This window comes from Carassius gibelio, chromosome B18 (assembly GCF_023724105.1).
Source record: "Carassius gibelio isolate Cgi1373 ecotype wild population from Czech Republic chromosome B18, carGib1.2-hapl.c, whole genome shotgun sequence".
In the NCBI taxonomy this organism is placed as follows: Eukaryota; Metazoa; Chordata; class Actinopteri; order Cypriniformes; family Cyprinidae; genus Carassius; species Carassius gibelio.
Genome location: NC_068413.1, coordinates 23,104,112 through 23,126,189, shown reverse-complemented (window position 1 = coordinate 23,126,189; position 22,078 = coordinate 23,104,112). Strand labels below are relative to the sequence as shown.

General features: G+C 35.9%; 2 protein-coding genes across 3 annotated transcripts in view; one reads left to right on the top strand and one right to left on the bottom strand.

The window, feature by feature from the left end:
* Positions 1-22,078, bottom strand: part of LOC127977534 (uncharacterized) — a 249,781-nt gene that overhangs the window by 152,914 nt on the left and 74,789 nt on the right. The window lies entirely within an intron of this gene.
* Positions 1-22,078, top strand: part of sema6dl (sema domain, transmembrane domain (TM), and cytoplasmic domain, (semaphorin) 6D, like) — a 107,537-nt gene that overhangs the window by 62,893 nt on the left and 22,566 nt on the right. The window contains exon 1 of one of the 2 annotated variants that reach the window (XM_052582448.1): positions 21,208-21,226. The exons of the other annotated variant lie outside the window; for it this stretch is intronic. The gene's annotated coding sequence lies outside the window, so the exon portion shown is untranslated. Of the gene's footprint in view, positions 1-21,207; positions 21,227-22,078 lie in introns of those variants that run through there. 2 annotated transcript variants of the gene reach the window in all.

The following is a 22,078-nucleotide window of genomic DNA, read 5'->3' as shown; positions in this document are numbered from 1 at the left end:
GTTGTGTCAAGCACAGTCCGGATCACCTACAAAATGCCAACATAAACTCTAACCATAACTATTGCTGAAAAGCTTGACAAGCTGACTATTGCTGAGTTGATCCAAAAAATTGTCTTTATGGTGCTTGAGCTTAACTAGAAAAAAATAAAAAAAAATAAATAATAAATGTGTCGCAGTTATAAACATGATTGGCTATTTGTTAGCCTGTAGCAAGGAAATTCTCATAAAGGGAGTTCACTAAAGAAGTAATTGTGCTGGTTTATTTGCATGTGATACCATTATTTTTAAAACCTGGTTTGCAATAGGAATCAGATATTTAATCGGACAGCAACACAAACAGCCGAAAAAGTCCCATTTAGACAGGTCATTTGATTTGTTTAAATACACAATATGCAAACGTAAGTTATGCATAGCAACACTACACTAACTGAGGTGAAAATAAATGTGATAAATTTGATTTCTGAATGGTCATTTTTACCACAAACTAAAGTGGTTTACCTTGAATTCACTCAGTTGTCTGTATATTATTTAGGAATAGTTATATTATAATAATGTCATATATATATGACATATTTCTGTTGGCAGACCTGGAAGCATCACACGTGTTCTCTCAACAAGAACACAATAGGATTTTCCATTGCCTTTTGGATTATTGCAGAAAATAAGTTTTAACAAGTATCAACATTTTTTAATGAAGTCTGAAGCCTAAATATAACCTAAACATAGGTTATAAATGAATTACACCATGGCTGTAGTGTTTCAGTGTTACCATTATTAAGTTAGTTTATTATTATTATTATTATTATTATTATTATTATTAATAAAAAAAAAAAAATAATAATAATAATAATAATAATAATAATGTTTCCCAAAAAAAGAATTGACTTTTAATAGTTTGTAGGAGTGCAGTTATTAACACAATGAGACATTGAAGAATGGACTAGTGAGTAGGTGTGATGATGTTTAATGTCCCCAACAATGTATTCCAATTTAGCAACTGTCTTTTTCAAGATAAGTAAAAAATTTAAAAACTAAATAAAATCACAAGGGGTTATAAACCATATAAAAATACATCCTGAGCTTGTGTTAACCACAGACCTTGTTTTAGGCCTTTAACCAAAAACCCATAAACAAATTAATAAATAAATAAAAACATTGACTTTCTGGGTTTTGGTCTGCAAAAAACAAAAATGTCATCCCTGCAGCACACTGCATTTTGATATATATATATTTTTTACATTTAAGTATGGAGCTGTACTTGTTCATATTGCCTACAAAATAGCCACCCAGGGCATTTCCAAGATGGCCTCCATATGCTGATGTGTCTTAAAGCAACACTGACTGAACAAGCACATTAGCAGCCACTGCCTTTTAGAAAACCGCTTAGCACAGAACATTTGCCTTGAAAATTGTAATGTCACCCAATTAATATTCATGAGCCAAGCTGATACAATTTATAATGAGACCTCTCTCCATTTTTCACATTGTGTCTAGCCAAGATCTTCAACCACTCTCTAGCATGTGCTCTCTCTCTCTCTCTCTCTCTCTCTCTCTCTCTCTCTGTAAGTGCTCCAGGGTGAACATTCTGAGATATGTGAGCCAAAATAATATAGCATTCACTGTAAATATTTACTATTATATATTAGACAGTCTGGCCATTGCCCCCCAGCCCAACATTAATCATCATTCATCTATCAAATTGAATCATGACTGAATGATCAATATATACTGACACAGGTGCCAGATCTTATTTACCACAGAACGAGAGAGAGAGAGAGAGAGAGAGAGAGAGAGAGAGAGAGAAGGAGAAATAAAGGACTTTCTTTGTTTCAGACAGAAGCACAATATGTCTGCTTTCTAAAGTCTCTGACTGCTGTAATGTTTATTCTGATAGGAGTGACCAGACAGGGATTCATCATCAAAGAAAACCATTGTTCATGCAGAAACAAATGAAAAGATCTTTTCACTTTCCTTTGATATCCAATTTCAGTTGTAAAAAAAAGATTATTTTATACCCACCCAGGATTTCATTAAAAATAAAAACAAAAAACAACTATACAAGAAGGTGTATTTTTTCACACTCCAAAACAAAAGAAAAAAATGCATTAAAAAAATGATAATAAAAAAAATCAGGAGAAATAATTTTTAGTTTTTTGTTACATAAAATGTTCACATTTCTTGTCAAATTCACATTACTGTTGGTACAATAATAATAATAATAATAATAATAATAATAATTAATGCTTATTTTAAATCAGTTATTATTATTGTTGTTGTTGTTTACATAAAATAAGCATTCATCACTATGATGATTATTAATAAATAATAATAATAATAATAATAATAATTACAGTTATTGAGAGTTTTGGGGGAAATGTTCATGATCCTATAACAGGCCTTTTTCTAATATACAGTATATACAAATATTTGGTTTCATATTTTACATCGTTTAAACTTTATTTCTGAGATTTACCTGTACCTATACGCAAGTGCATATCCCTAGAAGACCTGATACCTGATCTGAGGTGATATAAGTACTGTCAAAGTACATTAACCACATTACCTGCACACACACTCTGAATCACATACAATGATAACAGCTCTGAATAACTGCACTTAGGGAAGTGAATGAATGGCTAAATCTCATGGCTAAAGTTCAGTGAAGCTTCGGCGTAATAAAAGGTTTAGGACAAGTGACACGTCTGTCTCCAGGAAAACAATTAGTGTTTTCTTAGGACTTAACAAGGGCGGATTAAGTCTAAAACAGACCAGGCAGCTGTCCTGCATCCAGAAGACCTTTATGATGGGTTTGAGTCCTGAAGTCATGAGGGGCTTATGGAGAAGGCAGAATTGGTTGATGTTGTCAAATTGTGCCAAGTGCAATTCTTTGACTATTACATTTGACTATATTGGAAGTCTTTTAAAACCATTCATAGCTTTTTGTGGGGAACAAAGTGACATTTAAGGTTTAACATTTTTTGCTGCAGTTCTGAAATATCCTTAATTTCAAATATAGAGCACCAAGTTTGCCCCATTACATTTGACATCATTGACGTCAAACCTAGTGCACCTATGTGAACCAAGAACTACAGCAAAGGGAACAGTTTCAGGTGAATACGAGAGTGCTTTATGTGCATAACAATCATGAAAATGATTATTATTATTAGGGGACAATGCATCATTACTGATTTCCATAACTAGTCCCTGTGTCACCTTGTTGAATTGAATTCGCAGAACAATTAAGCTGCTACCATCATAACTTATCGATTACCAAAGACCATGATCACAAATGGAAAACGAAAAAGTCCAGTGCATACAAGCAACACACACACATCCGCAAATAAAACTTGCTATTAAAACTTAACATTGTATAAGGGATGTTATATAAGGACAACAGACTACTAAAAATACTGAAAGTACTCTTTCAGCCTGACCTCGTGTTTAGGGCAGAGGAAACTCAGAAGATAAAAGGTAGGCTAAAAAATTTAAACATTTATGCAACTGCGTAAATCCATGAACTCTTCAACTGTTGCCATAAAGTAGGGCATTAGCTCGCTTTCGCTGACTTGGTGAGGATCGAAACACCATTGCATATTTTTAACCAACAATGCCTCCACTTTGGGTCAGGGCTTCATAAGTAAAGCCAAGCAGGAAAATAATGGTGTATGAAAACATACTGCAGCTGTGTGTGTGTGTGTGTGTGTGCGCGCGTGTGTGTGTGTGTGTGTGTGTGTGTGTGTGTGTGTGTGTGTGATTATGACCTTTCTCTGTTTGCAGGATAATTCCCCTTTTTGGCCCCGTGCTCTGCCAGGCCCCGTTATTCCAAACAAACAGAGCAGGCGCTCTGGAGGGCTTTAGCTAATGTAGAAACACTATCCTTCAGCTCTCAGACCGCATGTTAATGCTTGCATCTGCAGTGGCGGCCACTCGATGGGCTCAGCCACGCAATCAAACTGGCCCGGTAGAGCCACAGCTCTCTCCTTATTAGCAGGCCTGACAACACACCATGGACGGAGCAGAGGGGATTAGACTGCACCCCAGAGAGGAAAGACAGAAGCACTCAGTCCGGCCCGCCCGTACATGTGTATAGAACAGCTCTCAGGGTGTTTTAAAGAAGGATAAGAGCAGTGCCAGACTGGCTGTGACTCAAACTCAGCCTGAGGGATAAAAAGAGTGTGATGTGGAGGTGTCAGTGTGTGACAGAGACGCCCTTACAGGAATCTTTCGGGTTCAAGATCTAGTGACAACATTTACGGTAATGGCACTTGCCATAAAAACTTGCTCATTAGTTGGTGTTCTTTTTTTTTTTTTTCAGTGAACTGAAAATGTATGACATTTAGACATTGTTTTGTTTTTTTCATTATATAATAATTATTTCATGACCCCTTGAACATTTTATGATTTTATTATATAATTATATAACAGAATATTAAAACTTCCTCATAACTTGGAACTTAAGAAATCAAACTCCACTCCAAGATTATTGAAAAATCTGATTCTTTTTAATGCACTTGTTGAATCACTTTTCACATTACACTGATAATTAATTAGCAAACTGGAAATCTAAATGAACAACTCACTGATTCAATGATCTGGTCAGAAAGAGTCTGCAGTCAACATGTCGTATAATTGTTCATTTCCGTTCAAAATATGAAAAGCACCAAAAGATCCTCGGAGCAACTCATGCCAAAAGAAGTTATTAACTTCAGTATTTGGTGTTGATTGTTGTATGGAAATCACTGTCTGTTGTCTGTGAAGTAAATCTTCTGTGAAAGCCCAAGTAAAAAAAAAAAAAAAAAAAAAAAAAAAAGAAAAGATTCAAATTGGGGAGGGGGTGGTGGTGTTTCTTGGGTAAAACGACTCAAAATAATGGAGTAGTAATGTTGTTAGTGTTGCCAAATGGTACCATTACTGTGGAAGCTGTTTCTATATTGTGTATTTTAACATGGCTGAACTGGATATATATTAACAAATAAACATCCAGGACCAGGATTATTCATCTTATAAAACTTTTAGTTTTCAAATCCATACATGTATGTTACACGATACCATTTATTTCTGAACTTGTCTGGATATAACAACAAAGTTATATCCAATATTTCAATTCATGTCACGTCCATGTAAAGGCAGTAAAAGCCAGTAATTTTCAACATGACACACAAAGATAAAAGAACATCAGAGAGATCTTGCATTGAAAATCACAAAAAAGGATATTTTAGACAACCTCTCTTCTAAAGTGACAAATTTTTGTATGAAAGAATTTAAGGCTGCACATTTCTGCTTTTAAACCACTAAACGAGCTGGGCCCATTTACTTTCATTACTGCAACAGTGACTTACAGTGATTTTTTTTTTATGTATAATTTTCTGTGGTAATCAAAATTATGGCATAAATGCTGTTGTGAGAGCTTAAATTGTATTGAATCTGGAACATTACTTTGAAGGCTGGCTTATGTCCAGTGTGTTGATCCTGGACATAGAGCTGAAGGTCACAGTTTTGATAGCAGTGTGGGAGCACTCCTCCTTCACGATAACTGATAACCCATGATTTACCTCAAGGAGCTGACAGCTTTACCCTGAGAGACGATGGATACATGTACAGACCCGTCTTCAGGAGGCGTGTGGCAGGATGAGAGGGTGGAGTATCTGTCTTTGCTGACTCCATCTGTTCAGTGTTAAGGCTGACACAGCCATATGTAGGCAGACTGAACCAGATCAAGACTTCACATGGCAAAACCAGCTTCATCACGCCTGTGTCAGTGTGTAAATGCATGAGTCACTCTTCCTCTAGATGTGGAATTGAGGTAAAACGCAGGGAACTTCCAAAAAGACTGACCCACACTTGCAATCCTTTAATAACATGAGAGGTGCTGCTTTGCCCTGGAAGATATGTTGCCCTAAATCTCTTTCTTTTTTGTTAAAGTGTTATTTTTGAGTCTGCACAATGCCTCCTTCATCTCTGGAGCCAGATTGGATCTACTCCATCTGAACAGGAGATCAATATTAGTTACTGTAGTGGGTGAGACAGAGAGAGAGAGAGAGAGAGAGAGAGAGAAAGCTCCCAAAATATCACAGCAGCTCCAGAGAATATGCTGTATGAACTTTACCAAAGACAAACAAAGCCAAGAGAAAAGGTTCATTTTAGGTTTTATTGACATTAAACTCTTGACAATCAGCAGCAGGTAAGAGTCGGACCACTAAGGATCATGATAGGTCCCAATCACAGACGGGTGATTCATAACCAGACAAATTACTGTACTCTTGTATCATTATTGGGTCATTCACCACATGATTACCCAAGAAAGTACTGTAAAAGTCAGTATACCGTAAGACACTTTGGAAAAGATATCATCTGATAAGTGACTAATACCTGTATCAGCCTTTTTACAGTCAGACGATGATACAGCATGTGTCAAACATCCTGTAGCTTTTGCCTAAAACTACTCTTCATACGCTTTGTTCCAAAACCAAGTGAGCCGATTTCTAATGCAACATCATAAAATGTAACCTCTTAAGTGATTGTCATTGATTTGGGCAACATTTCAGCAAGCCACTCACAGTCACAACTCGCAATTTATTCCAGCAGGGTTTTATGTTAGCATGTCGCTAAGCTAATACTCTGGCAAGCATAGAAACATAGAACACGCACATGTTTGATAAAATCGTTCATTTTTTCATTACATTAAAACTTTTGAACGTTCAAGTTCAGTTCATAAGAAGTTCATAACTTTTATCTGATCATAAGTGGACAATGTTTCAACCACTTTCAGAGGCAGCTGAAAGCACATTGCGATAGAATAGCAACAAAAGATGTGCTACACACTGACCTAATAATATGTTAACGTTATGGGATGTGCTTAGAGAAAGCATACCAAAACAATTGATTCCAACTATACTATTTTGTTCCAAAACACAAAGTACCATTTGTATAATTTCCCTTTCTCACTCATAAACAGCATAATGGCTTAATTTATTCAGTAATATTCATACGGCTTAAGTGATATCACATTGTCTAGGAAAGCAACTCAACCCGTTTTGAAACAGATATATAATTGGTGTAATGGGTTTAAATTCCCATTTCTCCCTTTTTAAGCACTAGGGCGTATAAGTGATACTGTGGTTTAACATAAGGAACATAAATATCAGGTCTTTTGATGCATGAATGTTTGAACTTGCATCTTGTCCTGGAGCCGTTACAGGTTAAACCAGCAGACAGCTGTTTCTAGCTGCAGTTCTATTCACCTAGCAACCAGATGTCCCTAGCAAAGACAAGACCTTTACGTGTTACACTCTGACCTCTTACAAAACAAAACATATTAAACCTTCACCTCCTACACACACAGAGAAGAATGACAGTTCTGCTGCTAAGAGGAGGAAACGTTATAGTGAACAAATATGGTTGTGTGAATGCTACTGGGGCACATTCCCGTACAGAGCCATGCGAGTGCCAGCAGGCCAGTGTTCAGAGACGTGCAAGGAGGGGGAGCTGGGATCTTTGCAAACAGTCCATAAAAAGACCCTGCCACCCTCCCGTTCATATGCTAATGAGAGCCACTTTGTGTGCGGGGTTAAAAAACTCTCAGGGGTCTGACCAACGTCGATTTAAACCCACAATAGAGCCTCAATTCTCTCGAGAAAAACCCACAATCCTCTCTTTCTGTCTCTCTTGCGCTGATAAAGAGATCAGTATGGATGTGTGGGTGTCAGGGTGCATTAGGCACTGACAGAGTGTGATGTACAGAGATCATAATTCACTCACACACACACATTTCCTGAAAGTGGTATTGATCAGCTGTCCTGAAAAGCTTGCCCCCCTTTTTGACATTTTCTGTGTAGGTTTCTGGCGAAATGTGGTCAAATGGAGCTGCATGTACTGCACTCTTATTGGTACCTGAATAACTAATCAAATTAATCAAACTGTTTAATTAACAAACAGATTTAATGTTGAGGAGCCCAAAATATGATGATATACACTCACCTAAAGGATTATTAGGAATACCTGTTCAATTTCTCATTAATGCAATTATCTAATCAACCAATCACATGGCAGTTGCTTCAATGCATTTAGGGGTGTGGTCCTGGTCAAGACAATCTCCTGAACTCCAAACTGAATGTCAGAATGGGAAAGAAAGGTGATTTAAGCAATTCTGAGCGTGGCATGGTTTTTGGTGCCAGACGGGCCGGTCTGAGTATTTCACAATCTGCTCAGTTACTGGGATTTTCATGCACAACCATTTCTAGGGTTTACAAAGAATGGTGTGAAAAAGGAAAAACATCTAGTATGCGGCAGTCCTGTAGGCGAAAATGGCTTGTTAATGCTCAGAGAGGTCAGAGGTGAATGGGCCGACTGATTCAAGCTGATAGAAGAGCAACTTTGACTGAAATAACCACTCGTTACAACCGAGGTATGCAGCAAAGCATTTGTGAAGCCACAACACTCACAACCTTGAGGCGGATGGGCTACTACAGCAGAAGACCCCACCGGGTACCACTCAACTCCACTACAAATAGGAAAAAGAGGCTACAATTTGCATGAGCTCACCAAAATTGGACAGTTGAAGACTGGAAAAATGTTGCCTGGTCTGATGAATCTTGATTTCTGTTGAGACATTCAGATGGTAGAGTCAAAATTTGGCATAAACAGAATGAGAACATGGATCCATCATGCCTTGTTACCACTGTGCAGGCTAGTGGTGGTGGTGTAATGGTGTGGGGGATGTTTTCTTGGCACACTTTAGGCCCCTTAGTGCCAATTGGGCATCATTTAAAGGCCACGACCTACCTGAGCATTGTTTCTGACCATGTCCATCATCATCCTTTATGACCACCATGTACCCATCCTCTGATGGCTGCTTCCAGCAGAATAATGCACCATGTCACAAAGCTCGAATCATTTCAAATTGGTTTCTTGACCATGACAATGAGTTCACTGTACTAAAACGGCCCCCACAGTCACCAGATCTCATCCCAATAGAGCATATTTTTGATTTGGTGGAACGGGAGCTTCGTGCCCTGGATGTGCATCCCACAAATCTCCATCAACTGCAAGATGCTATCCTATCAATATGGGCCAACATCTCTAAAGAATGTTTTCAGCACCTTGTTGAATCAATGCCACGTAAAATTAAGGTAGTTCTGGAGACGAAAGGGGGTCAAACACAGTATTAGTTTGGTGTTCCTAATAATCCTTTAGGTGAGTGTATTTACATTGTATGAGAAAAATATAATGCATGATTATTTAAGGACTTCAACTTATCTGGTTAAATTTTAACCAAAATGTATTAGGTCTAATTAGCTTTTATTTTGTCACATGTACTGAAGCCAAGGCAAATTATTACAATTATATCTAAAAAAAAAAAAAATTATAAGCATTATTTTAAGTTGAACATGTTTTATCCAATGTTAATATCTCAGCTAAAAATAATTTGTATCGCCTTTTACAATAACATTATTTAAAATCATTAAAAGCTTTATTCATCTTCTGAACATAATGTAGGATATTTTGGATGAAAACTGGGAGACTTGTGAATGTCCCATTAACCGCCATGTAAATTACACTGTCAAAGTCCATAAAAGTATGAAAGACATCGTCAGAATAGTCCAAACTGATTAAACCATAACATTATGAAATTATGCAAATATTTTGTGTATTTGAGCGTAAGCAGCTTGCATTCAACTGATATTCTCCAACATGTCACTACAGTGATGTGGAGAGACACAGAGGAGACAAATTGTTGAATAAAGTTTTTGTTTTCTTCGCATTAAAAAAAAGTATTCTTGTCACTTCATAATGTTACGGTTGAACCACTGATGGCAGATTAACTATTCTGACAATGTCCTTTCTGGACCTTGATAGTATAATTTATTGGCAGTCAATGGGACAGTCACGAGCCTCCCGGTTTTCATCCAAATTATCTTATATTGTGTTCCGAAGATGAACAAAGCTTTTAAGGGTTTTGAGTGAAATGGGGGTAAGTGATTAGTGACAATTCAATTTTATTTTGGGGTGGAGTATCCCTTTAATGGGGTCATCGGATGCCAAATTTACTTTTGTTGTTTGTTTGAAAATAAATGTGTGTTGAAAGTGTGTGTAAACATCCACCCTATAATGATAAAAATCCACCCAGTTTTTTTTTTTTTTTTTTTCTTCTTGTTTTTTTATCTCTATTTTAAAATCCCCTTTCTCAAATCAGGCTATATTGAGATTCCTGTCAGAATGAAATAGTTTTACTCAGGCCCCTCCCAACATAGTTGATTGACAAGGCCTTCTTACCTTAGACTCGCCATGAGTGAGCTGTGAGCTGTCTGCCATTGATTCGACTGCAGAGCAGGGGAAGACAAGAATGTCTCCTAAGCAATTGAGATGTTGTTGGATATAATAATGAACATAGGAGTTGTTTCCGATCCCCGATCTGTCAAAATTAATTTAAGTTCACTCAAATCATTCATGATCCAGCTTCATCTACAAAAGAAAGGAGTAGAAGGTTTTTTTTATTAATCTTTGCCTTTCCTAATAATGTGCTAGTTAGCCGGTTTCACAACTGAAGTTGACAGTCTGCTAGTCAGAAGGGAGGGGTGGGGTGAGCAGAGCTCATTAGCATTTAAAGCAACATGGACTAGAACAGTGTGCTTAAAACCAGGGCAGTTTTTGACAGTGTGAAAAGGGAGTTTTTTTTTTTTTTTTTTTTTTTTTTTGCACTACACTACAATTGAGAAAGTTTAACCAAAGTTAGTTATAGCCTTTTTATTAGGACCCTAAAGAATCATATTAACTTGTGGAAAATGGGCATCCGATGACCCATTTAAAATATTCATATATTTTATTAATTGCTATTATTTTAAATAAATGTATCACCATTTATGTAATTAATTCAAATCAATTTAGATATTAATTAAAATATAAGTATAACAATTATTCATGTAAACTAAACATTGCTATTTGAAAGAAAGAAAGAAAGAAAGAAAGAAAGAAAGAAAGAAAGAAAGAAAGAAAGAAAGTCTCAAGATGTTCATGAATTCTGCCTGTTCAGTTATGCTGATGGACTTTTCAGAGACCTCTTTAAACTTTTGGCATTCAGTCAAGAATGTCTCTCAGACTAGCACATGCACCTGCTTCTTTTTCAGATTATGCTAAACTCTTTGTGAGAGGTAGAAAGCAGAAGTCAGACTGTTACACTTGTTTAGACTGCTTGCATTTACACGTTATATGTATGTTTTTTTTTCAATATCACCATAAAGTGTCTTTTAGCCCTCACAATACTCATTTCCCATTCGCTTTATGTCATAAATGGTAGACACTATAGAAACATATTAGCTGAGCTCCCACACATTTTTTAAAGATAATTATGAAGCATAAGCCATAAGCTATTTCCACCCTGTCATGGGCATTTATAATACTGTTAAATACGAATTTATTGCAAAACTTTGAAGCAAATTATATTTTCTGAAAAGTATAAGGTCCCTTTCCTAAACAACGTTATTTGATTGCTTTCAAAATATAAACACAAAAATTATGTAAGCCATGTGTTTTTAAAGAAACTTGCACAATTCGCACATGTTTTTTTTTTCTTATTTGGAGAAAACTGTGATATTTGTTTGCATGTTATTGCCCCCACACCTAGCTATTGGACACAGTGGATTACTATTTAATAGATATGATTTAATTATTATTTAAAATATTATAGTAAAAAATATTATTGGACTCAACACACAAAGCATGACAAAATATGACACTGAAACATTTATTCAACTTCAGAAAATAATAATAATAATAATAATAATAATAATAATAATAATAATAATAATAAATAATAAATAATAAATAATAATAAAATGACATCCTCAATCACATTGATATATATATTATAATTTTAGTTTTTAGCAATATTAAAGGGGGGGGTGAAATGCTATTTCATGCATACTGAGTTTTTTACACTGTTAAAGAGTTGGATTCCCATGCTAAACATGGACACAGTTTCAAAAATTAAGTTGTACGTTTGAAGGAGTATTTTTGTTCCGGTTTGTCACAAGTTTCGGAAAGTTTTTTTCAAGTATGGCTCTGTGTGACGTTAGATGGAGCGGAATTTCCTTATATGGGTCCTAGGGCACTTTTGCCGGAAGAGCGCACGCTCCCGTATAGAAGAGCACTGAGAGCACAACATACATTCACTGATAAGAGCGAGAGCGTCGCGAAATGTCACAAAAAGGAGTGTGTTTTTGGTTGCCAGGGCAAGACAACCCTGCACAGATTACCATAAGAGAAACACCATTAAGGGACCAGTGGATGGAGTTTATTTTTACAGAGCATCAACGGAGTTGTGCAAGTGTTTTTGTTTGTTCCCTGCATTTCTAAGATGCTTGTTTTACAAACAAGGCCCAGTTTGACGCCGGATTTGCACATCGTTTATTTCTTAAGGATAATGCAGTCCCAACGAAAAAGGGTCACGATCGTGTGTTGGAACCGCATGCGGTTATTAAAACTGCTTAAAATATCTCTGCCTCCTTGTTAGTGCGTCCGCCCTCCCATCGGAGACCCGGGTTCGAGCCCCGCTCGGAGCGAGTCGTTGCTGCTGCTGCTCTCGTTCAGTTTCAGCCTTCACAGCTGTCACAGCTTCCAAACACTCTCAACGCAAAAGCTTACTCGCGCTCGTGATTCTTTAGCTCTGCCCACACGTCACGCCTCCAGACGCTCGTGTTTTTCCGGGAAAAATCGGTACAGACTATCTTTCTCTCATGAATATAATAAAACTAAAGACTTTTTGGAGTTATGAAGGATGCAGTTCTACTCTATAGGTACTCAAGATTAACAGGATATTGAGTGAAAACGAGCATTTCACCCCCCCTTTAACTACAAATGAATGCTATGTCTATCGAGTCTAAGTGGACGACAGGGTGGACATTTTGGAACAACGACAGGGTGGACAGGTTAGCATATTAGCTTAAAGAAAACTGTGACTTGCTAAATATTTTGCCTGGTTGTTGAAGAGAATTTTGTATATTTAAATCTACATATTTTGAAAATACTGTTTTCTAATCACTCCTGGCATATTGTATGCCAACAGGGTGGACATGTTAAGCTTTGGCAAAGTAAGTAAGCAAACTCAGTTGAAGAAAATTTGTCGAAAAACACCAAATTACTCGTCTCAGTCGTTGCAATTCCCGCCACTGAAAAGACAAAAAAAACATCTGTTGTCCTGATGTCACTAAAGTGGATGGCCTTCTTTAGAAACTCTTCTTTTTTTTATTATCAGATGAACAACACACTCAAATTGAGTAATCTCCTATTTAACAAATATTAATAGGATAACCTTTTTTATTATTATTATGATTCGACAATATTCTTCTATCATTCAAATTGAATGAACAGTGCAAGGGACATAGCAAAATACCATGTATCCTCTTATACAAAACATTAATAAATATTACAAAATCTAGAAGAGGTATCTAAATATCCAAGTAATGCTTTAGTTATGAATATTAAAACTTAGCCTAATAAAACACACCCTTTCAAAGTCATTTAAGTTATCGTGACAAATAAGTTATTTATGTACAGGACGCCAAAAGGCACACTACAGTAATATTGACCCAATTATTTAAAGAGTTTGGTGACTTATTGTGAATATTTATGGTCTGATTAATACAAAGCTTTATGATTTTCAGAAACAAACTAAGCATGAAGGTGCACCCCTAAACATCAATGGAGGGAAAGCAGGTTGTATATAAAGAATAAATGAATGGCCACCAATTTGCCAAAATATACTTTATTATATAAAGTTTATCTATATGTCAATCAACTGTGTTTGCCCTCCATCAAATGAGTATGTTAGTTAGTACACCTTCACTAAGTTGGATGAAGAGTTAACATCCTATGCTAATTATTACTAGATTGAAGGATACCATAAACAGCAGTTGGAGTAAACAAATCCACATGAACCACACCCTAGATATCAATTTTCAAGTACACTCATGTATAGTTCCTTTGATCAAAAAATTGCTTTCACATTTAACGAAACCACTGAAGTTTGATGTCAAATGGACTTGGATCCACACCAAAGCTCTAATGTGAAAACACCCATTATATTTCTTCACCCGCTTCCCTACAGGTGTGTTATAATCATCTCAGGTGTAAACTTGTCTCTCTCACACCCACAGATGTATACACCCACACATAATGATAGCGTTACAGAATCTGAGCTAATCTCAAAAAAAATATTTTTTGGCAAAAAAGTGTCAACAGCAGTACATTAGCTAACGCTAACATTGCTAACTGTCATTCTCACCATTACCGTAGCAATTTTTTTTAACATGTTAAAACAGATAACATGCAAGTGTTAAAATGGCCTCTTTCTCTGGAATTCCACTCCAAAACCCAGATAAAAGCAGCAGTTGGAAAACATTCAGCGTGCAACCCAAAAATAGCTTGGAATAATAAGCCTGATTTACAAACGGTTTACAAAATATGGATCACACATGTCAGCTGCAGAGAGCGTGTGTGTGTTTGCAGCGCTGAAATGTTAAAGTTAATCACGCAGAGGCTAATGAGGTCAGAGAAATGAACGTGTCCCCATCAGCTTACAGCTGTATAGCAAACACACTGAGAAGACAGGCGTAATATTCTCTCTCCTAGAGTCTGACACTGTCTGGCCCGCTTGCTTCAGTCAGTCATGTATTTGTTAGAAGCTGTCACTGCTTGCTAGACAACAGAACCATTGGAATTTTAGATGTTTATCTAAAATATCGGGCTATCACTAGCAAGCACGCACAAGCAGTGACTGCTTTAGCGAGTATATCTTTTCAGTAATTTGTTAGAAGCGGTCACTCCCTTGTGCGTGCTTGCTAGTGACAGCCTGATATTTTAGATAAACATTGAAATTTCTAATGCTGTATTAAGTGTTTAAAGTGAATAACTGAAATGAGCACATGCAGCATGATGAGCCGCATTGCAGTTTCTGTATATTGTGCGTCTCTTTCAGAAATCAGAGCTTGTTGATAGTGGGTTCTATTGTTTATTTTTGTAGTTCTATTGTTTGTTTTTTTTTTTTTTTTTTTTTTTTTTTTTTTTTGTAGTTTCTATTTAAAGCAGTATGATTGATGAGGGAGAGCAATCCACATGTGTGACATCACAACAGTAGTGCGGACACCATTTGTAGGACCGAATTGCTGTGCTGTGCTCTGGGCTGTGATAAAAAAAAATCACAATGGATAATTTACCAATAGATGTGGATGTATGGGATTCTTTTAATTAAATATTTCTCATAAGCATAGATGCGTTTTTACATTTTCATCATGAAACTTGCAAAACGTTAAATTTGTGTGTGAGACCACCTAAACCACCACGATCCACTTAAAGCTACTAAATCAACTAGATGTTTTTAATCTAAGTATAGTTATGTGAGTCTAGAATGTTTACGCTGCACTAAACTGTGACATACAACACCCTGATCCACAAACAAACAGATGAAGAAGAGGAGGATGATGACGGTCCAGTGCATACAAGGAGAAAGGTTTGTAGTTTAAGTTTCAACATTCTTATTTTTAATTCGAATGTAACTTAATGTAATTACTTTAATATTGTTAGAGTGAAGAGGGTTTGTTTGTACTATAAGTATTATAATTCCAGATGCACCAAACTGAATGAAATTAAATGTGTGTGTGTGTAACACAAACACACACACACACACACACATTTAATTTCATTCAGTTTGGTGCATCTGGATAGATCTGATACTTGTGCATTATTTGATCTTTGCAGGTGCAGAAATTAAAGTTTCCGAGCAAAAAACTCACAAGACTAAGATGTGGAAAGACATGCTGCACAACGAGCAACAACCAAGAACAGTATTCACTGATTACCTTTAAAAATGATTCATGCGTAACAGTTAGGTAATAATTATTACATTTATTTTACAAAGTACAAAATGTTTCATTCCAAAACTTTGCCATTTACTAATGTTTTTTTTTTTACTCCTTTTACATTTGTTAATGTTTTAACCTTTATTTATTAAATGTTACAGTCCAAGTTTATATATACAGTAAATGATTGATCCGTTTAAGTGATTAAGTAATTTTGCAAAATGTGTTAAATAATTTATCTGACCATTATTGTATTACTGCTTTTTTTTTTTTTTTTTTTTTTTTTATTCATTTATTTATTTTATTTATTTATTCATTGCTGTAATTGCATGGTTTGTAAATAAATTGTTTTGTAAAAAAAAAAAGTTCCTCATGCTAGCTTGGTCAAGTTATTTAATGGACTACGCAAGGTCCTAAAGATGGCGACCAAAACAACAACAACAAAAAATCATATGACTGAAACCCATGAATATATATATAATTAAACTTTACTCATTTTTTTTTATTATTATTTAACATTTAGTATTATTGTTTAAATCATTAAAATGTTTCAAATATTAAATGGCATTCCTGTCTCTAACGATCAAGCCATCCTTAGAAACAGAACATTTTTATTTGTTTATTTATTTATTGTTTGTTTGTTTGTGTGTTGTCCTCCACCATATACAAAGTTTGCCTGCTGAAAAAAAAAAACTAAAAAAAAACTAAACAATTCATGCTGGTTGGGGGGTCTTAGATGGTTTAGGCTGGAAGTAGCTGATTTTAGCCGGTTGGTCAGTTGGCCTGACGATCTAACCAGCTAAGATCAGCCTGATCGGCTAAAGAAGTGGTCAAAACCTCTCTAAAACCTGCCTTCAAACCAGCTATGAAAAGGGTCTAAAACTAGCCAGCTTAGGCTATAAAATCAAACTAAAAAGTAACAGCACACCTCTCTTTATTCCACACTATTTGAGGTTTTGTTGATGTTCATATAGCACAGAGAGGGTCACAGACCTAAACAAACTCTTATTTTTAAATTGTAATATTTGTTCTACACTGTAAAATGTTCCTCAGAAATTGCCAGTAACACAATGGTGCATTTGAAGTTGCTGACTTCCTCCTTGTCCCCGTGCAAAAGGAAATGTGAGTAAAGAGACAGATGACACACTGACAATGCTACATGAATTTACAGGGGTAAATGACCCCTGGAACATCTTTCTGTCTCATTCTTTCATTCATTCATTCAGCAGTTTAATATTCATCACTTCCCTTCAGCTCTGCCCTCACAGGCGTGCCACCGCCCAGACCGCCCCAAATCCCCTCACAAATCCCCACTTCAACATTACCTCGTTTACAAAAGCAAAGTCAAGACAAAAGAGCATGTCTCCGAGCAGCGCCGCCTTTAACATGCAAGACGCAGCCATTAAGGCGGCCGAGAGGCACTATTATGAGCTCTTTCACCTCTGAGAACGTTCCTTTAATGATTCTATTCTGTTTCCATGTTATTCCTCCGCTTCCTTCATTATGTTAATAATTTCTTCACCTCAAGACAACAGATTTACCCACAGTATCACACCAGAGCAAACAGAGAGGTGTTAACCTAAAAATTTACCTTGAAAAACTAGCCTCCCTCTTTATCACACATTAGGCCCATACACAAGGTGATTTATGACCTTGCAGAGAACTTGTTTTTAAAATCCTATTACATATTATGTGAAGTCCGAGCTGTCCGCAAACCTCTGTTTAACACAGATTTATTCAGTCATTTAAAGGCAATTCTCTCCAATCAGGGTTTATAGCTCATCGTTACCAAACAGGCTAGTAAAACGAAGGTCTAATCTCACACATACACACAGCAAATGTGAGACATATGTTACTGTTCCTGCCCTGCAGGGGACGTACAAACCTTCTGATGAGTCTATCAGGAGGACCCCTGCCGCCTTCTCCAATTCTTAAAGGAGCAGTTGAATGGAAATCCTGTCATGATTTACTCACCTTAATGTTGTTCCAAATGTGATTCTTCTATGGAATACAAGTGTATATTTTCCAGACAACAAATGTAGTATGTGACCAAGGGTTGTCAAGCTCTACAAAAGCACCATAAAAGTATTTACATAGACCATATGATTCATGTACTATATTCCAAGTCTTCCAAAGTTATGCAATAGCTGTATGTGAGAAACTGGCTAAAATGAAGTATTATGTTGTAAATTAAGGTCATTTTAATATTTGTATGTGGTGCACAGCACTAATGAGTATTCCCCCTCTCTAACTTAATAAATTCAGCAATTACTCTCTACTTAGAAGACTTGTTAGGGTTCTTTAGAGATATAATGTTCCAGCAGGTCTGCTAAATCAATTACCAAATAAAAAATTGTTCAGGAAAATAAGATTTTCTGATCAAATTAATAAAATGTTGTGTTGCAAAAACGAGTAAACCCTCCTGAAAGTTATTTAATAAAGCTAAATGCTAAATTTCTGGTGTAAGCATAAGGCAAGCATGTTGAACTAAAACATTTAAAAAGAAGTAATTTCAAGTGTTATATAGCCCAATGAATCATTCTGGAAAAAAAAAAACACTTGGGAGAAAACTGTCAGGAGATTTATTTAATTGCAAAAAAAAAAAAAAAAAAAAAAGAGAGAGAGAGAGAGAGGACAATGGTACAAGAGGAATACCAAATAATCATTTTAAGTGAAAAATACACAAAAAGTAACACAGAAATTAAATAAATAATGCACTTGTCACAAGCCCCTGAAATAATCAAGCTTCCACTTTAAGCTTGTATTTAGTGTTTTTTTATTATTATTATTTATTTATTTATTTATTTGCTAAAAAAACAGGAGAAATACCAAGCTGGACTGTTTATCTCACAGGGCATGATGCAACTGGCAGAAGTATTGTCCACACTGGAACTACCTACTGTAGCCAGAGCACAATAAACTCATTTAACCTTTTCCAAGGCCAATATTTACAAAATATAGACCTCTGGGAATCCATACTCTGGTCTCATAAGACCAAGTCAATCATTTCAGATCTAACAGCATCCAAAATGATATGGTGTTGCTAGAAGGGCAGTACAATGTGAAGTTTGTTGATTCCCACAGTGAAGTTAGGTGGTGGTAAAGCTCTTATAGGGTCGTATGAGAGCTGTGCTTTATCAATGCTCTCATGAATTCACACACCACTGTGTGAAACTCAAAAACAAGATGATGCCCTCTCCTCATTTCCTGCATTACAGTGACTATATACATTCTCCCAAGGTAACAAATCCTTCAGTGGATAAGTATTTCCAACGTTATCTCACGGCCAATTCGTACGTATTTTACAAGGTGGCTTATTCGTATGAATTTGTATGACCTCACTCGTACGATTTTATACGATTTGTCTAAACCCCAGTGACAGTTAGGTTTAGGGGCGGGGTTAGGTGTAGGTCATTCGTACAAATTCATATGAATTGTGCAACTCGTAAAATACGTACGATTTGGCAACAATCATTTGAATTTGTACGAGTGTGGTCGTACGAATTAGTACGAATAAGCCACCACCAAAAATGTACGAATTGCCGTGAGATCGGTTTGGTATTTCACACAATCTTAACAGTCTTGAGCATCTGTGGGGGATTCTGTAGAGATGAGTTGAGCAATACTCCCCATTAGAGTTTAGGGCATTCAAAGAGGTCGTAATCCAGAAGTTAAACAGGAAAGATATGGAAATTAGCTATGAACTTGATTATTTTGTGCCATAAAGGGTCAGTGCAGTATACATGAAATTATGGAGGACATTCTAAGTACTAGAATATTATACATGAATTGAATAAGTGAACTCATTTCTGTAATCTTTCATTTAAACTAAATTGGCTAAATTACTTATTTCACAAATATTAATGACATAACTGCAAGAAAGTATATTCTAAGCACACTTAAGCAAATATATTTTTCAAGATGAAAATGTATTTATATTAAATCTTGAAATCCCAAAATACAAAATATGTTTCAAGGGGCAAGAAAATACATAGTCATAATCTATCATATATTTACATTTATGCATTTAGAAGATACTTTTATAAAAGCAATATATATTACATATATTTATTCATAATTTATTTACTAAGTTAATATATTTGTATAGCAGTAGTAGTAGTATTATAGTCTATACTTTTTCTTTAAACTTTCTAACAAATGAGTTTTTCCGTCATTCTGTTTTTGTGGGTCTCACACTGTATAACTGAGGGTCAAATTCAGCCCAGCTCACATTTTGGTCTATTTCAACCATGATACACTCGCACACACTTGCACAACACATGCACGAGAAGCATAAGCAAAACACTGTCACACACTCTCACACCTTAAAAGCAGATTTTAGCTGCATCAACTGGTACTGAGGAAGCTTGTTGTGGCTTGTTGCAGATTGGAGTGGATCTTGTGTGCAGAGCAGGACAGCACCTGTGTGTGTTTGCGTATTTGTTAATGAGACTAAAGGTAGTCGAGGCTGGTTACTGCTTGCTACAAGTAGGGCAAATCAAATATGCCCACTTACCTACAGTAAAGTAACACAGACACACCCTTGATGTCATAATACAGGAAATACACAAAACATTCCCCCATCATCTGCTAACTACTTCCTCTCGCACACAGAACAGATGTGTGTGGTATGATGATGCAACATATAGATGGGGTATACAGTGATTTAAAGGTACACATCAGCCTCGCTCACAAAAAGTCTCAATACCACCCGAAATTTTCTAAGCTGTTTTTGCAATGAATTTTGAACTGGCCTGGCTGTTATTATAGCCAATGTATGAAGTCATATCCCTTTGAAGAGATAGTTGACCTAAAAATGAAAAATATGTCATTGTTTACTCATCTTCATGTCATTCAACAGAAGAATGAAATTCATACACATTTGGAATGACACAAGGGTCAGTAAATGATGAGATCATTTAAATTTTTAGGTGAACCATCTCTTTACGTCTATGTGAGTCTATGCAGAGATGAATAACAGCATCATTTATTTTACCAAAACAGACTGGCTTTAGGAAACACCGATTAAGTTCCAGAATTTCAAACATTATAAAGTCAGACACATTCAGGCAGTCTTATCATGTAGAGCTTAAACATAAACTCTTGAACCTGCAACATCAGGCTAAAAGAAAAAAATCCTTTATGATTTGCAATGAGAAGAAGATCTGATAATGATGTGAATAAGAGCGACATTAAGAATGTCAGTCAGGAACAGTGTACTGATATGGATTAATAGCTTAATGTCTAATTATTTTCAGTCTCTGATCTGAAGAAACAACAGACACACATCCCTCAGCAAACAACAGGTTATGAGCACTGAGCAGAATATCCCCAGCACCGAAAGCTATTATCAGGACCAGATAAGAGCAGCTAAGGTGAGTCCAAAAGACAGACAGAATGAGAGAGAATATATGACATTTTCCAGGAGAATGAGATCCTAGAATCTCTAAAAAATGAAAATTATTTCGCATATAAATTTCATGGCAATGATTCAATAAATAATGTGCTTGAATGTCATTTCCTGTCTTCAATCTGTTGGTTCGCACGGACGCTGACATATCCCTCTGGAAATTACCTTACGGCGGCGACTATGAATATGATTATGTCTATCTGAGCCACGTTGATAGCTCAGTACATTCATAATTAAAGTAAGTGTCAACAAAAATCTCAAGTTCTTGTGCCATAGTCTTAAACCGTATACACATCCTGTCTGCAACTTCCTGTTGGGATGTAAACACAAGTACAGAGGAGAACTGTGTAAGAAGATAGAGTAGATCTATCTATCTATCTATCTATCTATCTATCTATCTATCTATCTATCTATCTATCTATCTATCTATCTATCTATCTATCTATCTATCTATCTATCTATCTATCTATCTATCCATTCAACCATGTCTGTCTGTCTCTCTATCTATCTATCTATCTATCTATTAAACCATATCTATCTATCTATCTATCTATCTATCTATCTATCTATCTATCTATCTATCTATCTATCTATCTATCTATCTATCTATCTATCTATCTATCTATCTATTCAACCATGTCTATCTATCTATCTATCTATCTATCTATCTATCTATCTATCTATCTATCTATCTATCTATCTATCCATTCAACCATGTCTATCTATCTATCTATCTATCTATCTATCTATCTATCTATCTATCTATTCAACCATGTATGTCTATCTATCTATCTATCTATCTATCTATCTATCTATC